This window comes from Pinus tabuliformis, chromosome 3_2, assembly GCF_031772625.1.
Source record: "Pinus tabuliformis cultivar Carrire ecotype Pingquan chromosome 3_2, CPIR1, whole genome shotgun sequence".
Lineage (NCBI taxonomy): Eukaryota > Viridiplantae > Streptophyta > Pinopsida > Pinales > Pinaceae > Pinus > Pinus tabuliformis.
The window spans coordinates 673,351,823-673,370,186 of NC_142302.1; positions in this window are offsets into that span (position 1 = coordinate 673,351,823).

Here is an 18,364-nt window from a genome sequence, read left to right on the forward strand (position 1 = left end):
TCCCGATGCTTCCTCTTTGTGCACCATTAAAAACTGACGAGATTTCCTTTACAGGCTGAGATGTCTCGTGGGATCCATTATTGCAATCAAGATCCAATCACATTTCCACTAGGATGAGTTGTTAATCCACATATGCTCAATGCCTAGTCAACCCGAAGACTCTACCTGTGCGGCTTTCTAATCCTTTTGAGGTAGGCATTCTTAGATGATGTCATGCTTACATCGTTAACCCCAAGTGCCACATCTTGAGTGGTGACACGTGCCACCCATATTTGGCCCATTAAGCCAACCAAAAATGTTGAATCTTCCTGCCACGTGTTTCCATACAGTGATGGCATACTGATGTCATCTCGCCAATCCTCCTTTGTGTGCTCAATAAAATATTTGGGGTAAAATTTCTCGGGACAAGCTGTAATGTGGGCTCCACGACAAACAATCAAGGTGCTATTTGTTACTCTTTTTTTGCTTCAAGTCAACTCACCTATTTCATCTTGGTGCATTAACTCTGTGTGCCCTTTGTAATCTTCCAGGGTAAACTCCACCAAGGTGACTGTTGTGTGGGATCCACCCGGGCCAATTGAAAAAACTCCTGCTTTAGTGTTGTCTGCCACATTGCCCTGGCTCATTCACTTAACCACTCCACTAATTGTTTCACCATGTTTGGAAATACTGCCAAACTAAAATTGCTCCAAAGGGTTCTCCAATCACTTTTAGCTCTACCAATTTGAATTTGAGGCACCTCAACTTTTGCTGGAAATGAATCTTGATCCAGGAAGCCATTTGAAAACTTCAACATACTGTTGGAAATCTCTTTCTGAGCACTATCCAACTACATTGCTTCCAAGAGAATTTGAGCTAATTTCTTAAGGAATAAATTACTTCAAAGTTTGGTATTCTGAATCATCATATTCATCATATTATAACTTCTCCAATAAGTGTACTACTATGATGATTCTCTATAAGATGTAGCAACAGTTGTAGGGCTCCCCTTGAGCTTGACACTCCATGCACATTAATTCTAGCCTAGTTTCCATCACAAGTAGCCGAGTGGACATCAATGCACATGTGGTTAACACCAATGCCACCACATTTGTTGTCACTAGCCATAAGAGAATACCAACTGTCCAACACATTTTCCCCATGCATATTTACATCAATGCCAACACACTTGCTGCCACTAGCCATCCAGATAATGCCAATTGTCCAACATTTAATACAAGCAAGAGGGGTGTTTCCTAGTTGGGTTCCCCAAATATATTTTGTGTTATATGTGTGATTGTGTTTCTATTCATTGTTTCCTTCCACAATTTTTTGGTAGAGAAATATTGTGTCTTTTGTGATTAGTTTTCTCTCATTAGTAGTTACAAGTTTTCAAGGATTTTATACATGGTATCATATCAGAAAACAAGATAGAGACCAAGTTCCTTGATGAGATTCAAAGCAAATTGAAGAGAAGATTGGTTAGTGTAGGAATTATACAAGTGCGGGAATCATGTCAGTCTATGGTTTGAGGATAGAGCATGCCTTAGAAGGGACTTGAAATTTTTATGCATGGAAGGACAAAATGGAAGTTGTGATAGATGATAATGGGGTTTTAAAATACATCTAGACTAATATTTCTAAACCTCATGCATCAGATGCACAACAATTGAATCAATGGAAAAAGCATACTACCAAAGGTAGGAGGATGATCATAGAAGGAGTTAGAGACCATATTGTTCCAAATTTTCATGGGAAGGAAACACCATTCTTGGTGTGGAAGGCCCTTACTAATATATATGAAAGTAGTAGTGATGCCAAAAAACTGACTTTGAAGAACAAATTGAGGAACATTCGAATGGGAAAAGATGAGCCCTTTGTTACATATCTATCTAGCTTTACTCAAGTGAGGAATTAACTTGGAGGTGTTGGAGAGACATTTCCATCAATAGAGATTGTGAGCCTTGCTCTTCTTGGTGATCCGAATTGGATCCATGAAAAATAATCAAAGTGCCATGACTGTATCAAAATAGGACAGACTTCAAATTTATGCAAAGAGCAATCAGGAAAACCTCTAGACAATGGCAGTTTGTAGCCAGCAAGGAATGACGAGGACCTCGGTCAAAGCGCACTAAGCAAGGCCCATGGAGACCACGTAGGAGGAAAAACTGGCACTTGGGAAGCCTGGATCAGGAAACAGAGGGAATTTACTATGCGCGATTAGTGCTAATCACGCATCGCTGGGCAAAACCCCTCGAGAAGGAAAGGCCCCAAGCACTTGGTCGCATGGGAAGTTGGGAAACCATGGGGAAGGCACTAAGGTGAAAGGCGGGACCCGCGCTCCAAAATCGGCGGTATATCGGGGGCATCCTTGGGTAATAAGCAGATTTGGCTGAAAGCGAGCGATTCCATTTAGCGCATGACTCATGTCTAGCTAATGAGAGAGAAAACTGCCTCTCATCGCGCGCTAATGGTCGAGCAAGTCAACCGTGCAAATTGAGCGAATATCATAGGATTTGGGGGCTCCAGATCTGACGACGGAGATTGCGCCCGATGGAGGAACCAGATTTGATAGGGGATTAAGTTGGAACATAGAGAAGTTTGACGTCTGATTTGACTACTGGGTTGGTAGATGAGTCATTCCACAACGTAACCAAAAATACTGAACCGTCAAGGAAGAGTTAGCGCAGTTCGTGAGAGGATAAGTGGTCACTCCCTGTGAGACGTTGGCGATGATGTAGAGGCAGGGAAATCCAAGTGAACAGCAGCAGGAAATCTGAAGGGGCGGGAGACGAAGTGAATAGTCAAGGACAGATTGGCTTTTAGCCATGAACAGCCAGAGAGCATAAGAGAGGGAGAACACTGTAAGAAAGAAAAAGACAGTGAGACCAAGATACAGAGAAGATAGTAAAGCAAGAAGCAGAAAAAAGAGAGCCGAGCTTACCATAGGCAGCATCGAGCAGACAGAAAGCTTGAGAGGTTCAAGAAATCCCTGAGAGGATCTATCGGGAATTGAGCACCACATTGGGCTCCTCCCATTAGAGACCAGAGAGGTCAAGATCTAGTAAGGAGAAGAGTTTGTGCAATCCAAGAACCACCCTACCAACATCATCTATTTTAGGAGACTCAAACTGAGCTCCTCATTGTAAATCTCTGCTTTGAAAACACAATAAAAGAAGGCCACCACTGAAAGCTGGACCGGAGATATAGCCCTGGAGAATAGGGCGAAATCCTTATTAATTGTTGTGTTCTTGCATTTGCTTACTGTGTTTTTCTTACTGTTTTCCATTTTCCAGTGTCTGCGTATTTTGCAATCTGATCGATCCATTGCCTAAAATAACATAGACACACACCATCACATGAGTCTGTAATACCTTCATTCATTAATTAATTAACTGAGGTCACTCATGAGTGATTTTTAGATCAAGTGGTATCAGAGCTCTGGGCTGTTAAGGTTAGACAAGCTTGTGTTGGTTTGGCTGTTGAATGCTAACTAGATCAAAGCTCAAATTAGGAGAAGGAGAGTTGGTTGAAACTAATCCTGAAATTGGGAGAGTCTATTCTTAGAAGACAATATTAGAAGAAGGTTCTATGGGACCAGACCCTCAATTCATAGATAGTTTCCTAGCCATAAGGTCCATGGTAGAAGAAATGTATAAGGGCTTTAGAAAACATAAGGATGAAAATGCATCAGGCTCCAAACAAGACAAAGGAGAAGATGAATCCTTCCTCCATGACCACTCAAAAGGCAAAGGGAAAGAATAACACTTTCTCACACCTCCTAATAGCCCTGAACATAAAAAGAAAGCATCTTTGATCAAACTAGATGTTAAATTTGATTTGCCTATATATGATGGAGAGTTGAATGCAAAAAAGCTGGAAAATTGGATTAGACAAATTGATGTTTATTGTAGAGTGCAGAGTATTGAATCAGAAAAGGGCAAGATTCAGCTGGAAAGCCTACGCCTTGGAGGCATTGCCTTGGTTTTGTGGGAAGGCAAGACCCAAGCTGACCTAAAGAGACATGGTAAGACTATCTCTTTCTGGAGTGAATTTGTTTCTATAATCAAAAAACAGTTCTATCCATTGGCCTACATGCAACAAGCCATGATGAGTTGGAAAACTCTTCGACAGTTGAAAGGGCAAAGTGTGCAAGGGTATACTCAAGAATTTAGAAAGAGAGCATTGATTCTAGAAATCTCATTAGACTCACCTCAGACTGTTGAAGTATATTGGTGGTCTACACAGCTACATGAGGCACACTATCCTCATGTTTAACCCCACTCGTATATATGAGGTATCTGTACAAGCTACTCATCTAGAAGCTAGAGGAAAGAATGGAAGTCCAGAAGTTGGGGGATCATCCCAACCCACTGCAAGCAAGAGTAAGGAGAAAAGAAAGAAGAAATGGAAAGAAAGGAAGGCTAATATTGCACAGAAGAGAAAGGCTTCATGCACTCACTGTAAAAAGGATGGGCATGATGATGAGCACTGTTGGATTCTACATCCAGAGCTAAGACCTAAGAAGTTCGAGGGCAAGAAGAAGAATATTGTTGCAGCTATTCAGAAGGATTTGGGGTCAGACTCAGGAGATGAAACAACTATTGCAGTGACAGGTATAAAAGGTAAGAATCTGAAGCATCTACTAGTAATTCTGCACAATCTATTATTGATGAAGAACGTGAGAGAAAAAGACATAAGCTTTTCCATATTCGAGTTATTTCCAAACATCAAAAGATTGATACTTTGTTTTATATTGGCTCACAAGTAAATTTAATTTCTGAAGCGATTATAAAGAAGTTGGAATTAGTAACTACACCTCACAAGAAACCATAGCCATTAGGATGGTTGAATGATAAAGCACAACTACAAGTGACTAGACAGTGCAAACTCAAGTTTTCTTTTGGGTCAGCATTTGTAGATGAGGTTGAGTTAGACATAATTCCTTTGGATATATGTGGAATTGTTTTAGGGAGTCCTTACTTGTATGACAGAAAAGCTATTTTCTATAGAGCTGAGGACAAGTATCTACTTGTTAAAGATGGAATCAAATACTTTGTAAGAGCTCATAAGCTCAAGAATAATTATACTCTCATAAACTCAGGGTAGATGAAACGAATGATAAATTCATGTAAACAATTCTTACTGATGGTTGTAAAGGAAAATAAACCTAATAAAACCAATGTATTTGAAGGCTGTAATGCTAAACAACAAGCTGATTTAGAAAAGGTTGTTTCAGAGTATGATATCTTGTTTCAAGAACCTAAAGGTCTGCCACCCAGAAAGGAAATAGTACATGATATTATTTTGCAGCAAGATGCTCCATTGTCTAACATTGGAATGTATAGGTTGTCTGCTTTAGAGAATGTTGAAATCAAGAAGCAGATGCAGGAGTTGCTCGAGAAAGGGTTCATCAGACCTAGCACATCACCATGTGGGTCACCAATCATTTTGGTGAGAAAGAAAGATGGCTCGTGGAGAATGTGCATTGATTACCGAGCACTGGATAAGATAACAATAGAAAATCATTATCCCATTCCTCGCATAGATGATCTTTTAGATCAATTGAAGGAAGTTGTTTATTTTTCCAAGTTAGACTTGCACAGTGGATACCATCAAGTCAGAGTTGTAGAACAAGATGCATGGAAGACTACTTTCAAAACAAAGCAGGGATTGTATGAGTGGCTGGTTATGCCTTTTGGCTTAACTAATGCTCCTGCTACTTTCATGAGATTAATGAATGATGTACTCAGACCTTTTCTTGATGATTTTGTTATTGTGTATCTGGATGACATTCTGATATTTAGCAAAACATGGGAAGAACACTTAAAGCATGTTAAGCAGACACTAGATGTTTTGAAAAGAGAAAAACTTTATGTTAAACTCTCAAAATGTGAATTTGGCAAAACATCTCTGAATTATTTGGGTCATATAGTAGGGGGTGGTGAATTGAAGATAGATCCCTCTAAGGTGGTAGTCATTGTGAACTGGCCTAAACCCAAATCTACTACAGAAGTTAGAATCTTCTTAGGGGCAGCACAATATTGGAGAAAGTTCATTTCTAACTTTTCCTTAATTGCAGCTCCCTTACATGCTTTAACAGGATTGAACAAGGTGTTTCAGTGGGGAGTCAAATAGTAGAAAGCCTTCGACACCTTGAAAGAAAACATTAGTACAACACCTGTACTACCACTGCCTGATCTTCAGAGACCATTTTAGATCCAAACAGATGCCAGTGAATATGCCATGGGAGCAGTGTTGACATAGCATGATAAACCCATATGTTATCATTCTGAGACATTTAATTCTGCAGTAGTTAACTATCCTACATATGATAAAGAATTGTATGCATTAGTACAGAGTGTGAAAAAGTGGAAACATTACTTAATGGGAAAAGAGACAGTAATACATATTGATCATCAACCACTTCAATATCTACACTCCCAAACTAAGTTGCAGCAATCAAGACACTATAGATGGATGGGTTTTCTACAACGGTTTCATTTAGTCATCAGATATAAAAAGGGCATACATAGTAAAGTTGCAGACATGTTATCTAGACCCATTATAAACGCATCTACTATACTTAAGCATAATTTTGTGTTACATGAGAGTTACATTGAACAATATGCTCAAGATATAGACTTTAAAGATGTATATGCAACTTTAAGTCAAGGCAAAAGAGTAGAAGAATTGGACTATCATGTAAAGGACCGACTCTTATACCATTGTTGGAAGTTATGCATTCCACAAACTGAAAGGGTAAAGATAATTCGAGAAGCACACACTTCTCTAATATCAAGTCACTTTGGGGTAAGTCAAATAGTTGCACAGCTGCAAAGATTTTGTTATTGGCCAAAAATGAATGAGACAGTTTCTAGATATGTAAGAGGGTGTACTATGTGTGCTAAAAGCAAGCCCAGCAACAAAAAACTAGGCTTGTACACTCCATTACTAGTTCCTTCTCACCCTTGGGAAAGTGTTTCCATGGATTTTGTTGGAGGACTACCTAAATCTAGGAAAGGTCATGATTATATATGTAAGAGACAGTTTCTAGATATGTAAGAGGGTGTACTATGTGTGCTAAAAGCAAGCTCAGCAATAGAAAACTAGGCTTGTACACTCCATTACTAGTTCCTTCTCACCCTTGGGAAAGTGTTTCCATGGATTTTGTTGGAGGACTACCTAAATCTAGGAAAGGTCATGATTATATATATGTTTCTGTTGATAGGTTCAGCAAAATGTGTATTTTGATACCTTGTAATAAACAAATTACAGCTGAACAAACTGCAAAACTGTTCTTTCAACATGTATGGGTTCATTTTGGATTACCCACTTCCGTATCTGATCGAGACACTCGATTTGTGGCGAAGTTTTGGTCAAGTCTGTGGGAACTTATGGACACCAAACTAAAGAAAAGCACAGCTTTTCATCCACAAACTGATGGCTAGACATAAGTAGTTAACAAGATAGTGATCTAGTTACTCAGGGGATATTGAAGCAAACATCCTAAGCTTTGGGATGAACATTTGTGTTATGTGTAGCATGCTTACAACAGAGCAAAACATTCTTCTACAAAGAGATCTCCTTTTGAGACCTGTTTTAGTTTCACACCAAGGTCCCCTTTGGATTTTTTCTTTGGTAAAGACACCACAGTTGAGGGACACAGTGATGTGGACAGGGCAACTAGGTTCATTGAACAGATCCAAGAGATCCACCAGGTAGTACAGGAACAGTTGGAAAAGAGCTAAGCAAAATACAAGGCAAGGCATGACAAGCATCGGATGGAGCATAGCTTCCAAGTTGGTACCAAGTCTGGCTATACATCAGCAAGGATAGAATGCAAGGTGAAGGTAAAAAGCTAAAACCTATCAGGTATGGACCTTTCAAGATACTTGAGAAGATTGGTGAGAAGGCTTTTCACCTTGATCTACCAGCTTACATGCACATCTACTCAGTCATGAATGCAGATTGCTTGAGATTGTTTGAACCTTCACTAATTGAGGATCCCAAAGAGCAAAGTCAATTGCCTTCTATTGATGACCTGTTACCTGAATATCTTAATGAATTGTAGGAAGACACAGTGCTAGACAGGAAGGTGAGGACAATGCACAGGGGAAATGTTGAGTACCTCAGAGTTGGGCTCAAAGGTTCAAAGCCAAGCAGTGCAAAATGGATAGATATTGAACAAGTGAGACAATTGTACCCTCACTTAGTTGATGCTTGAAAACTAACTTTTGGTGGTCCAAAAGCTTTTTCAGTGGGAAGGCAGTGATCTGAATTGGATCCATGAAAAGTAATCAAAGTGCCATGACTATATCAAAACAGGACAAACTTCAAATTCATGCAAAGAGTGATCAGGAAAACCTCTGGACAATAGCAGTTTGTAGCCAGCAAGGAATGACGAGGACCTCAATCAAAGCGCACTGACCGAGGCCCATGGAGACTGCGCAGGAGGCAAAACTGGCACTTGGGAAGCCTGGATCGGGAAACAAAGGGAATTTCTGAGGGGATTTCTAATCGCAAATCGCTGGGCAAAACCCCTCAAGAAGGAAAGGCCTCGAGCACTCAGTCACATGGGAAGTCGGGAAACCGTAGGGAAAGCACTAAGTCGAAAGGCAGGACCCGCACTCCAAAACTGGATTTGACAGGGGATTAAGCCGCAGCATAGAGAAGTTTGACATCTGATTTGACCGCTAAGTTGGTAGATGAGTCATTCCACAATGTAACCGAAAATACCGAACCGTCAAGGAAGAGCTGGCACAATTCGTGAGAGGACATGTGGCCACTTCCTATGAGACGTTGATGATGACACAGAGGCAGGGAACTCCAGGCGAACATCAGCAGGCGATCCGAAGGGGCAGAAGAGGAATCGAATAGTCAAGGACAGATTGGCTTTTAGCCATGAACATCCAGAGAGCAGAAGAGAGGGACAACACTATAAGAAAGAAAAATACAGTGAGACCAAGAGACAGAGAAGACAGTAAAGCAAGAAGCAGAAAACAGAGAGCCGAGTTGACCATAGGCAGCATCGAGTAGACAGAAAGCTTGAGAGGCTCAAGAAATCCTTGAGAGGATCTGTCGGGAATTGAGCACCACATTGGGCTCCTCCCATTAAAGAGCAGAGAGGTCAAGATCTAGTAAGGAGAAGAGTTTATGCACTCTAGTGGCTTGGGGAATCCAAGAACCACCCTACCAACACCATCTATTTCAGGAGACTCAAACTGAGCTCCTCATTGTAAATATCTGCTTTAAAAACACAATAAAAGAAGGCCACCATTGAAAGCTATACTGGAGATGTAGCCCTAGAGAATAGGGTGAAATCCTTATTAATTGTTGTGTTCTTGCATTTTCTTACTGCTTTCCATTTTCCAGCGTTTGTGTATTTTGCAATCTGATCAATCCGTTTCCTAAAATAATGTAGACACACACCAGCACATGAGTCTGTAATACCTTCATTCATTAATTAATTAACTGAGGTCACTCACGACTGATTTTCAGATCACTCGGGCTTCAAAAATCCTTGCAAAGTTTCCAAGATGCAGTGAATGCTAGAGAAAAGCTCCCTAATTGGGAGAGACTGTGGTAAGATCGTGTGCAGGAAGAGATAAGGAGGAATACAAGGGATGGAGTCTCATCTGGGATAAAAGAGGAGGAAAACTTTGCTTTATTTGGTAAAAGGAAGAAATCCAAGGGAAAGAAGGCCCAAGGCCAAACCGAATCTAGTCAGAATGGTGGCAAGGAAAAGAAGGACCTTAACAAGATCGATTTTTTTCATTGTCATTAATTTGGACATTTTGATAAAAAAATGTCCAAACAAGAAATCCAACAAGCATGTTGTAGCAACAATAGGAGGATAAGAACTCTCTTCTCATTTTGTATTGGATTTCTCTTTGATAGTTTGCATGGAAAGCTTAGTTTGAGGTAGTGAGTGGTACATTGAATTAGGGGCTTCATTCCACATGACAAGGAATAAAGATTTCTTCTATAGTTTGGAGAATAAAAACATGCAATTACATATTGAGCTTGGATATGATAGAAAATATAGGAACAAAGGAGTTGGTACAGTGATATTTAAGAGGGAGTACGGTTCCTTTCTCCATCTCAAGAATGTGACGTATATTCTAGGATTGAATAAAAACCTTGTCTTGATAGCAGTACTTGAAGACAAAGGGTATGATGTAGTCTTCAACAAAGGGAAGGCCTACCTCAATATTTCTTCTTTAGGACAACTCAAGAAGATTGGTGTAAGGATTGAGAACCTCTACAAATTTGAGGTTGAGTAGCAAGGCAGAGAGTTCTAAGAGTATAGATGTGGTGGTTGAGTGAGAGAAAGATAGAGCTCTCAAGATGGAGCATCAACCAATATCTTAGTTTTAGTCTAAGCTAGTTGGTAGTTGGGCTAGCCAATAGGATGATGATGAGGACCATAGCCCATGGGGAGTGAAGACAACCACTCATTCAAAGACTTCCTGTATAGAGAAAGTTCAAGCCAAGTGGGTAGAGGATTTGGTTAAGGGAGCTCAGAAGTGATTTGAGTTCCCCCAACACCAAGAGGCAGACACCCAAATACATAGGTTACATAGTTCTTTCTAGTTTAGAGGGAGAAATTGTAGGAATAGAGAACTTCATAGAGCTAAAGACAGATCCAGGAGGACGAGGTTCTCCCAAGAAGACCTTCCTTGCTAAGAGGGAGTGTTGAAAATGTAGCAAGGAATGGATTCTTTGACTTGTGCCTTAGTCAAAGATGCCAATTCAAATTCAATATTATAGATGCGTGAGTTAGTTTTCAATTAACATGTGTGATGTGTCCTATTACTAAGTTATTGTTGGTTAATTTGTGTTAGATGGCATGCAGTGAGTTGTGGACTAGTTGATGGCTAAAATTAGCTATCTAGTGGAGTTAACTCTCATGTCTGTCAATTAACAGATCTCTAGTTCTAAAATAGAGATAGCCTTGAATTTAGTTGAGTAATTGAATTTATGTTAACTCAACTTACTCTCAGTTAACAGGTTGCAGCTGCTAAATTTGGCCATAGTAGGTCTTGCAATTCAAATTTCTTATTGAGATTGAATGAAGGCATGAATTTTATTTATTATGGTACACATGTTTTTGTTTATAGAGGCTTGAGAAGCAAGAAAATCAATTTATTTTAGGAATTGCACAAGGAAATAGGATAAATTCCTATTTTTTAGGGGAAAATTTGCGCTAGGAAATAGGAACCCCTAACAGTCCTTATTTTCCTAAGTGTTGGACAAATCTTGTGGAGAGTTAATCATTATTGTGGGAGCTTCAGGCTTGAAGCATATTCTATGTAATAGATCATCCTGATTTCTCAGTTGATTGAATACAAGTAAGATGGGTTTTTCTTAGTTGGGTTCCCTAGATATTTTTTGTGTTCTATGTGTGCTTGTGTTTCTATTCATTATTTTACTTCTGCAGATTTTTGGTAAATATATCTTGTGTCTTTTGTGATCAATTTTTTCTCATTAACAATTGCAAGGTTTCAAGGATTTTCTACAAGAAAAAGGCATGGGTGTTCAAAATTAGGTTACTTTTTACCCAATGAAAAGTATCAAGGAATCATGAAATTTAAAAGGGGTGTCATTCAAGAATTTCATGTTGATTAATAAGGCGGGGATAAATTTTTGGAGCGTTTGAAATGGTTATTATTTTATATTTTTGGCATGTCAATTATACATTAGAAACATCTGGGTGGAGCAACTCAAACCCTTTGAATGGTCCAATGTTTAATTTTGATCTCAATTTAGTCGAGTATCATACGCTTAACCTCTAATTTTAATTTCGTTTATTATATTTAACAATTTTCCATATATCAATTTGAGTTCTACCTTATTATTTTTATTTATAATTTTATGGGATTGTTTATTCTACGCATTTACCACTCCCCATTTGTGTGGTGCGTCACCTCTAGATTTAGGGTTTGGTGCGAGAAGTGTGGTGATTGGTGCATTTTAAGGCCCTTATACCTTGCCACCCACTCCAAATCTATATGTTATGGATAATGGATGGTTGTAATAATTTTTCTCTATGATATAAGAATTTTTGCCATCATATATTTTATAGCACTTTGCCATTATTTTATGGGCTTTTATAATACACTGAAAAAAATTCATAGATTAAAATGTTTGTTAAAGATTGAACATTATTTGTATGCATTGAATGGTATCAATATCTATTTTTTTTCATTTACAATTTAACATAAGAACGAAACTTAATCTCAAAATTAATTTAAATCTTGTTTCATATGCATGAACCCTATAGTATTGAGGGACTTGTTTTGTACAATATTCTTAAATTGTATTTAAGAATATGTAAATTAATTGTGAGTTTTTAAAATTTGGGATTGTATACATGAACCTTAAATACCTTGGACTCCATGAATTGAATTGATTGTATTAGATCAACTTTATATTAAGATTAATTGTAAGCTCCTCAAAATGATGATTGAAAAAAAGGAGTGGTGAAGTTGACTTTAATACTCTTACATTAGAGTAATATTATATTAACTCATTCAAGCTCTACTTTAGGGTAATATAAATTTTGTTTATTATTATTATTATTATTATAAAAACTTAAACATCTATTAAATATTTATATATTGAGTTAGGTAGATATCTCAAGCAAGTATCCTTTGATGCAACAAAGATCTTTTGTAGTTTCTCTATGGACAATTGAGCCAATAGTCATCTAGGGGGTTCACCTATGCTAGGTTAGGTTTGGTTGATTTGATTAAAAGAAAAAACATACAAAACTCATAATCTACAATGGGAAGGACATAACTATTCAGTCCATGGTGCGAGAAATAGTGAAACAATCAAATAAGAAACCTACAAACACATTGGCTCACTAATCCAACCATTAATTTTGCACCCAAACTAAGAGGGATCCGTATTTTATGCATGTGACTTATAGCCAAGAATTTCATGGTTTGAGGTAGTTCATGGCTTTAGGACTAGACTTCATGTTTTTAGGTGCCAACCTATATTTAAGAATTGAATAACCCTATCCAAATCATTATCTTGTATCCCTAATGAGAATGATATAAATTCATTTGTGTTGATTGATCGACGTTATGGTTGACATCATTTGGACATGGGATAGAATAAATGGGGATGGAAATCAAACAAAGGTAGGGTAATGAGATTTCGAGTAAACATTGTTAATAGATGTAGTCTAGGAGAGACGCACTACATCAATTGATATCTCATGACCAACAAGTATTATGGAGAGCTCAATGCCTACTTCTTTGTAACAGAATTCCAAAATCGGGGTAGTGAACATGAACACGGCTTATTTTGGATAAAATTTTCACCAATCTATGGTCAAAATACAAACATTGAAATCAAAAATTTCTTTGACAAATACTTGTCAACTAATTCATCGCTCATTGCAAAGGAACTTAGAGCTCTACAACACCATTGTCACACAAAAAATTGTAGGAAGCATAGAAATTCTAATTGTAGATTTAATTTCCCAATACCACTGATGAAAGAAACAAAAATACTTGAGCCTCTTGAATTTGATAGCGATAAAAAAAAAGCACATGCGAAGCTAATCTTTGAGGCAATAAATAGTACAAGATACAATGAAAATGATACATTTGATAGCTTCTTGGATAGCCTTGGACTAGTACATAATGAATACATACATGCCATCCAATGTATGCTAAATCGAACAACTCTGTTATTGCAAAGAAAACCAGTTGACACCTAGACGAATAACTTTGCACAACACATTCCAGGAATTTGGATTGCAAACACTGATTCCCAATTTGTACTTGATTCATATGCAACTGCAATGTACTGCAGTTCCTATATGACAAAAGAAGATAAAACACTCACAAGAACATTTAGGAACATATGCGAACATCATGTCAGAACAAAATCTGACATCATGAATACCATTAGTTCTTTAGGGAAAGCTTTGGTCAACTTGCAACAAATGTCTGCACAACAAGCAATGCATATTGTGTTATCGCTTCCACTAAATTGTAGTTCATGAAAGTGTGTCTTCATCAACACATCTCCTGTCGATGAATGTGCATTTGTTCTTAAAAGAAAAAAGGACTTGCAAAAGGAAGCAGATGACTCAGAAGACATAATGTGCCCATCAATCATTGACTACTATGTTCTATGACCTATAGCTATTGAACTTGTATGTTTAGCAGAATTTGCATCTAGTTATACAAAGAAAGGACAAAAACACAGAAAATCAAGTAGACCATATGTCATTCGATGTGTCAGATATAAAAAATACAAGGACATTGAAAATCATTGTAGAGAACAATTAATGTTATACTATCCCTATCGAGTAAGTGAAACTACGATTAAGCAACATCATGCAACTTGGTAATCTGCATATCTTGCATTCGAAGAAACAGTGAAGGAAAATGAAAAAAAGTTCAAATTTGTTACAACAGCTACATGGGGTGACATAGATGATGCAATGCATGCAGTAGAAATAGAAACTGAACAAATATTCAACATAGATAGTTTGAAATCAAATGAAACAGAAACTACAACATTTGACGAATTGATAGATGACAAATACGAAAACTATGACTTCAAAAATGACTTGGAACATTTCCAATACACAAATAAGTTTTCTTTACGATCTACAAGGTCATATGAAATCGTCAAACAACCACATATACTTGAAGACATAGAGTACTCTGAGTTTATGCGATTATTAAACACAGAACAAGAAAGAATAGTGATTGATGTTTTAACAAGAAAATTGTATAGACCAGCTGAACTGATCTATTTGTTATTAACAAGAGGTATAGGAACAGGAAAGTCACACATAGCTAAGGCAATTTTCCAGTCGTTATTACGCATACACAATGAGGCGTTTCCTTATAACCCATCACAACTAGTAGTAATAATCACTGCATACACGGGAAAAGCCATTTTTAATGCTGTTGGTGTGACATTGCATTCTATATTCTATTTTCCCTTTAACAAAGTAGATTTCCCCTCACTAAACAACGAAAAACTAGACACATTATCAAAGAACTTCCAACAACTCCATGTACTCCTCATAGATGAGGCATCACTTGTTGGTGCAACAACACTATAACAAATTGATAAGCGACTCCGACAAATCTTACACACACCAACTTCATACTTTGGTAATGTTGACATGATATTCTATGGTGATATCTACCAGGAAAACCCAATAAGAGACTCTCTGATCTTTGAAAACCCAAAAATCAACAAAAACATAATTCCATACGACTTTTGGGCAGAGAAAATAAAATGTTATCAATTACACACACCAATGCGTCAAAAAGACACATTGTTCATTGATGTCCTGAATAAGATGAGATTAAACATGCAAACAGATCAAGATATTGCTTACATAAATGACAATTTCTATAGGCCCGCACCTTTAAGCCCACTTTTCCCATACATTTTCTATTGAAACAAAGATGTCCATACTCACAATGCAAAAATGCTTTCACTAACAGAGGGGGAACAAATAATGCTCGCTGCAATTGACAACTACGAGATGGCTGGATCGAGCTATTTTGCCTTTGATAAAGCAATTTCATTGCCATCAACAATTACAGTTAAACAAAACATGTTGGTTGAACTATATGCAGGAAACTACAATACTAACGATGGATTGGTTAATGGCGTTGAAGGGATTTTCAGATCCTATTCATCTAATAACAATACACCTGACATTGTATGGATAGAATTTTTAGACACGGAGATTGGGAAACAACAAAGAAACAAATTCAAACAACTATACGATATAAATATATTGCCAAGTTGGACACCAATCATTAGGATTGCAAAACCACTAGCAATGTGTTGTAACAAATTACAAAGTACAATTCGAAAACAATTTCCAATCTGTTGTAGCGGCTGCAACCACCCTCCAAAATTTTGACTTAGCCTATTTTGGAGCCTTCCTACCAACCTTCACAGCAGCTTGCCTTGCTTCGTCAAGTCCTCAAGCTACAGTGTCTTTCTTGCTCAATGGTAGCCTATCAATCATAGTTTGACCTTTTCCCTTCACAGGCTGCTCATCCAGACTTGGTCCAGCTGCAGGTTGAGTAGCTTCCTAGTGAAATTTGTGCATTTCTGGAGGGAAACCAACCTTCCCTCCAGGAATTACGCAATTCCCTCTGACAGCCTGTTGGGCTCCAGGATTGCGCAATCCTGCCAGCCAACCCTCCTAGCAAGATTTGCACACTTTTTCCCATCAACAAGTAGTTCAGTCTAGGATTTGTGCAAATTTGGGCATCAGTCAGCTGTTGGGCCCAGAAATTGCACAATCCCCTCGGGCAGTCAGCTCAAATTATAGTCACGAATGCGCATTCTTCTTTAGCAGTCAAGCAGTCTCTTGCATGTGCAACTGAGTTGACCGGTTCCCTCCGGGACTGAGAAAAACAGACTTGCATGCATAGGATTCTTCTCCCAAGGTAGCATGCAAAGGCATCCCTTGTTTCAGGGATCTATGTTTAGCAGTTGGAGGTTACATGCAAGGAGTAATTCTGAAACCTCCCTCCAAGTGTCGCTTCCCCTAGATTTGTGGCATGTGTGTCATAACCTCGATGTTATCAAAACTCATCAACCGGACGCTGCAGAGCTCATTCCTCACATCAACCTTGTAGCTCTGACATCCCGCATAACATCTAGGAGCAGTTGGCATATTCAGCTTAGCTGTTTTGGGGTAATCTCGCTTCCCATGCCTTGTGCTGCATTTCTGTCGCTTTTTGTGTATTCACTTGTGTGATTGTTGTTTGCTTGATTTATTTGAATGTCTGCAATCATTTACATATATTCTAGTTTGTCCTAGCTCTATTTCAATTTTTGTTGTTGTCGCATGCATGAAAATGTTTTGCACGGATTTTCACCTAATCGACGAATTGCCTCACCCACATGCATGTTGATCTATTTGTTGAATCTTTCATTCATGTTCTGCATGCATTGTTAATCACTTCTGCTATCACTTAGTGTCACCATGAATTTCTTCAACTTATTTGCTTTTAGTTTCCAGTCAGCGAGTCGGCCCAACCTTAGCCTGGTCTCTACCTCAACCAAGGATGCATTGCATAATATGGAGAAGGAAGGCTCACCTTCCTCTCCATATTTGCGCATTATGGCCCAACACTGGTCTCCTAGACTTAATTGCACACTTTTGGAGGTCAGTGGCTGCTTGGCCCAAAAATTTACGCAAATCTGCCCCTGGGCCAACAATCCTTCCCAGCTAGGATTGCTCATTACGCAATCCCAGCACCCAACTACCCAACTGGACTGTGCATTGCACAGTTCCAACAGTCAGTCAGTCTCTCAATAGCCCAGACTGTGCCTTGTGCAGTCTTGGCAGTCGGTCTCCCGAGCTCCCGGCTGAAATTGCGCAACCTTCATGATCATTCACCCAGGTATGTTGCAAGTCAATTCTCATGTTCATTCCGGTTTTTGACTGACATATTGCTTGCTATGAGTGTTGCCATGTATCTAGGTATTGTAGGTGTTCATCTGCCTCTTAGCAGTACAGGTGCAATGACTTCCAAGAGAGTAGAGACGAAGACACCGTTCAGAGCACGCTTGGGGAGGTAGTCGATCAAGTGTCTATGGGCTTGCCTACTCACGAAGACGTCAAGTTGTTCATGGACAAGGACATCAAGCAGCAGCATCACAGTGAGCAACATCATTAACAACAACTGAAGGAAGCATACCAAATGCAGCAAGTGAAGTGAACACGTCAAATGAAAGAGGAAGGTTGTTGACAACATAGAGGTGGAGAAAAGTTACAAGATCAAGCAGATCCATTGATAATGAAAGAAACTTTGGAGACTCAGGCTATGAAGTGACAGCGCAACATGAAGATCGGGCGAAGGAAAAAGATGGAACAAAGAAGGAGTTGCATGTTCTGGAGCAACAACTCAGAAAGAACATGAAGCTGCACATACATACCAATGAGTTGCAGCAGGAACATGAACAGCAGTGGGCACAACATGCACTCACGGATGAAACTGCACTAGTACAAGTTAAGGATCCATCCCAACAGCTGACACAGAGCAAACATAGTGAGCAGTGTTGCTAGTCGCATGTAAAGGATCTAGCAGCATGCATGTCATTGAGCGCATGCATGCAATCTAACCCATTCAACACACTCACCAAGGCAAAGACAAGAAGCAAGTCCAATTGGGGCTGAACATTCACTTCGACAAGTTGATGTGTATGACCACCAACACACACTTGAAGATCAGCATGCACACTATGCATCAGTGTGTTGCTAGTTCAACCATCCCAAGAAGACCATGTGCATGTTAGCAGATGAGTTGGATGAAGTGGGCCGAACCAATGCACCAGTTGCAACGAAGGCAAGAGTTTGCTTCAGCAA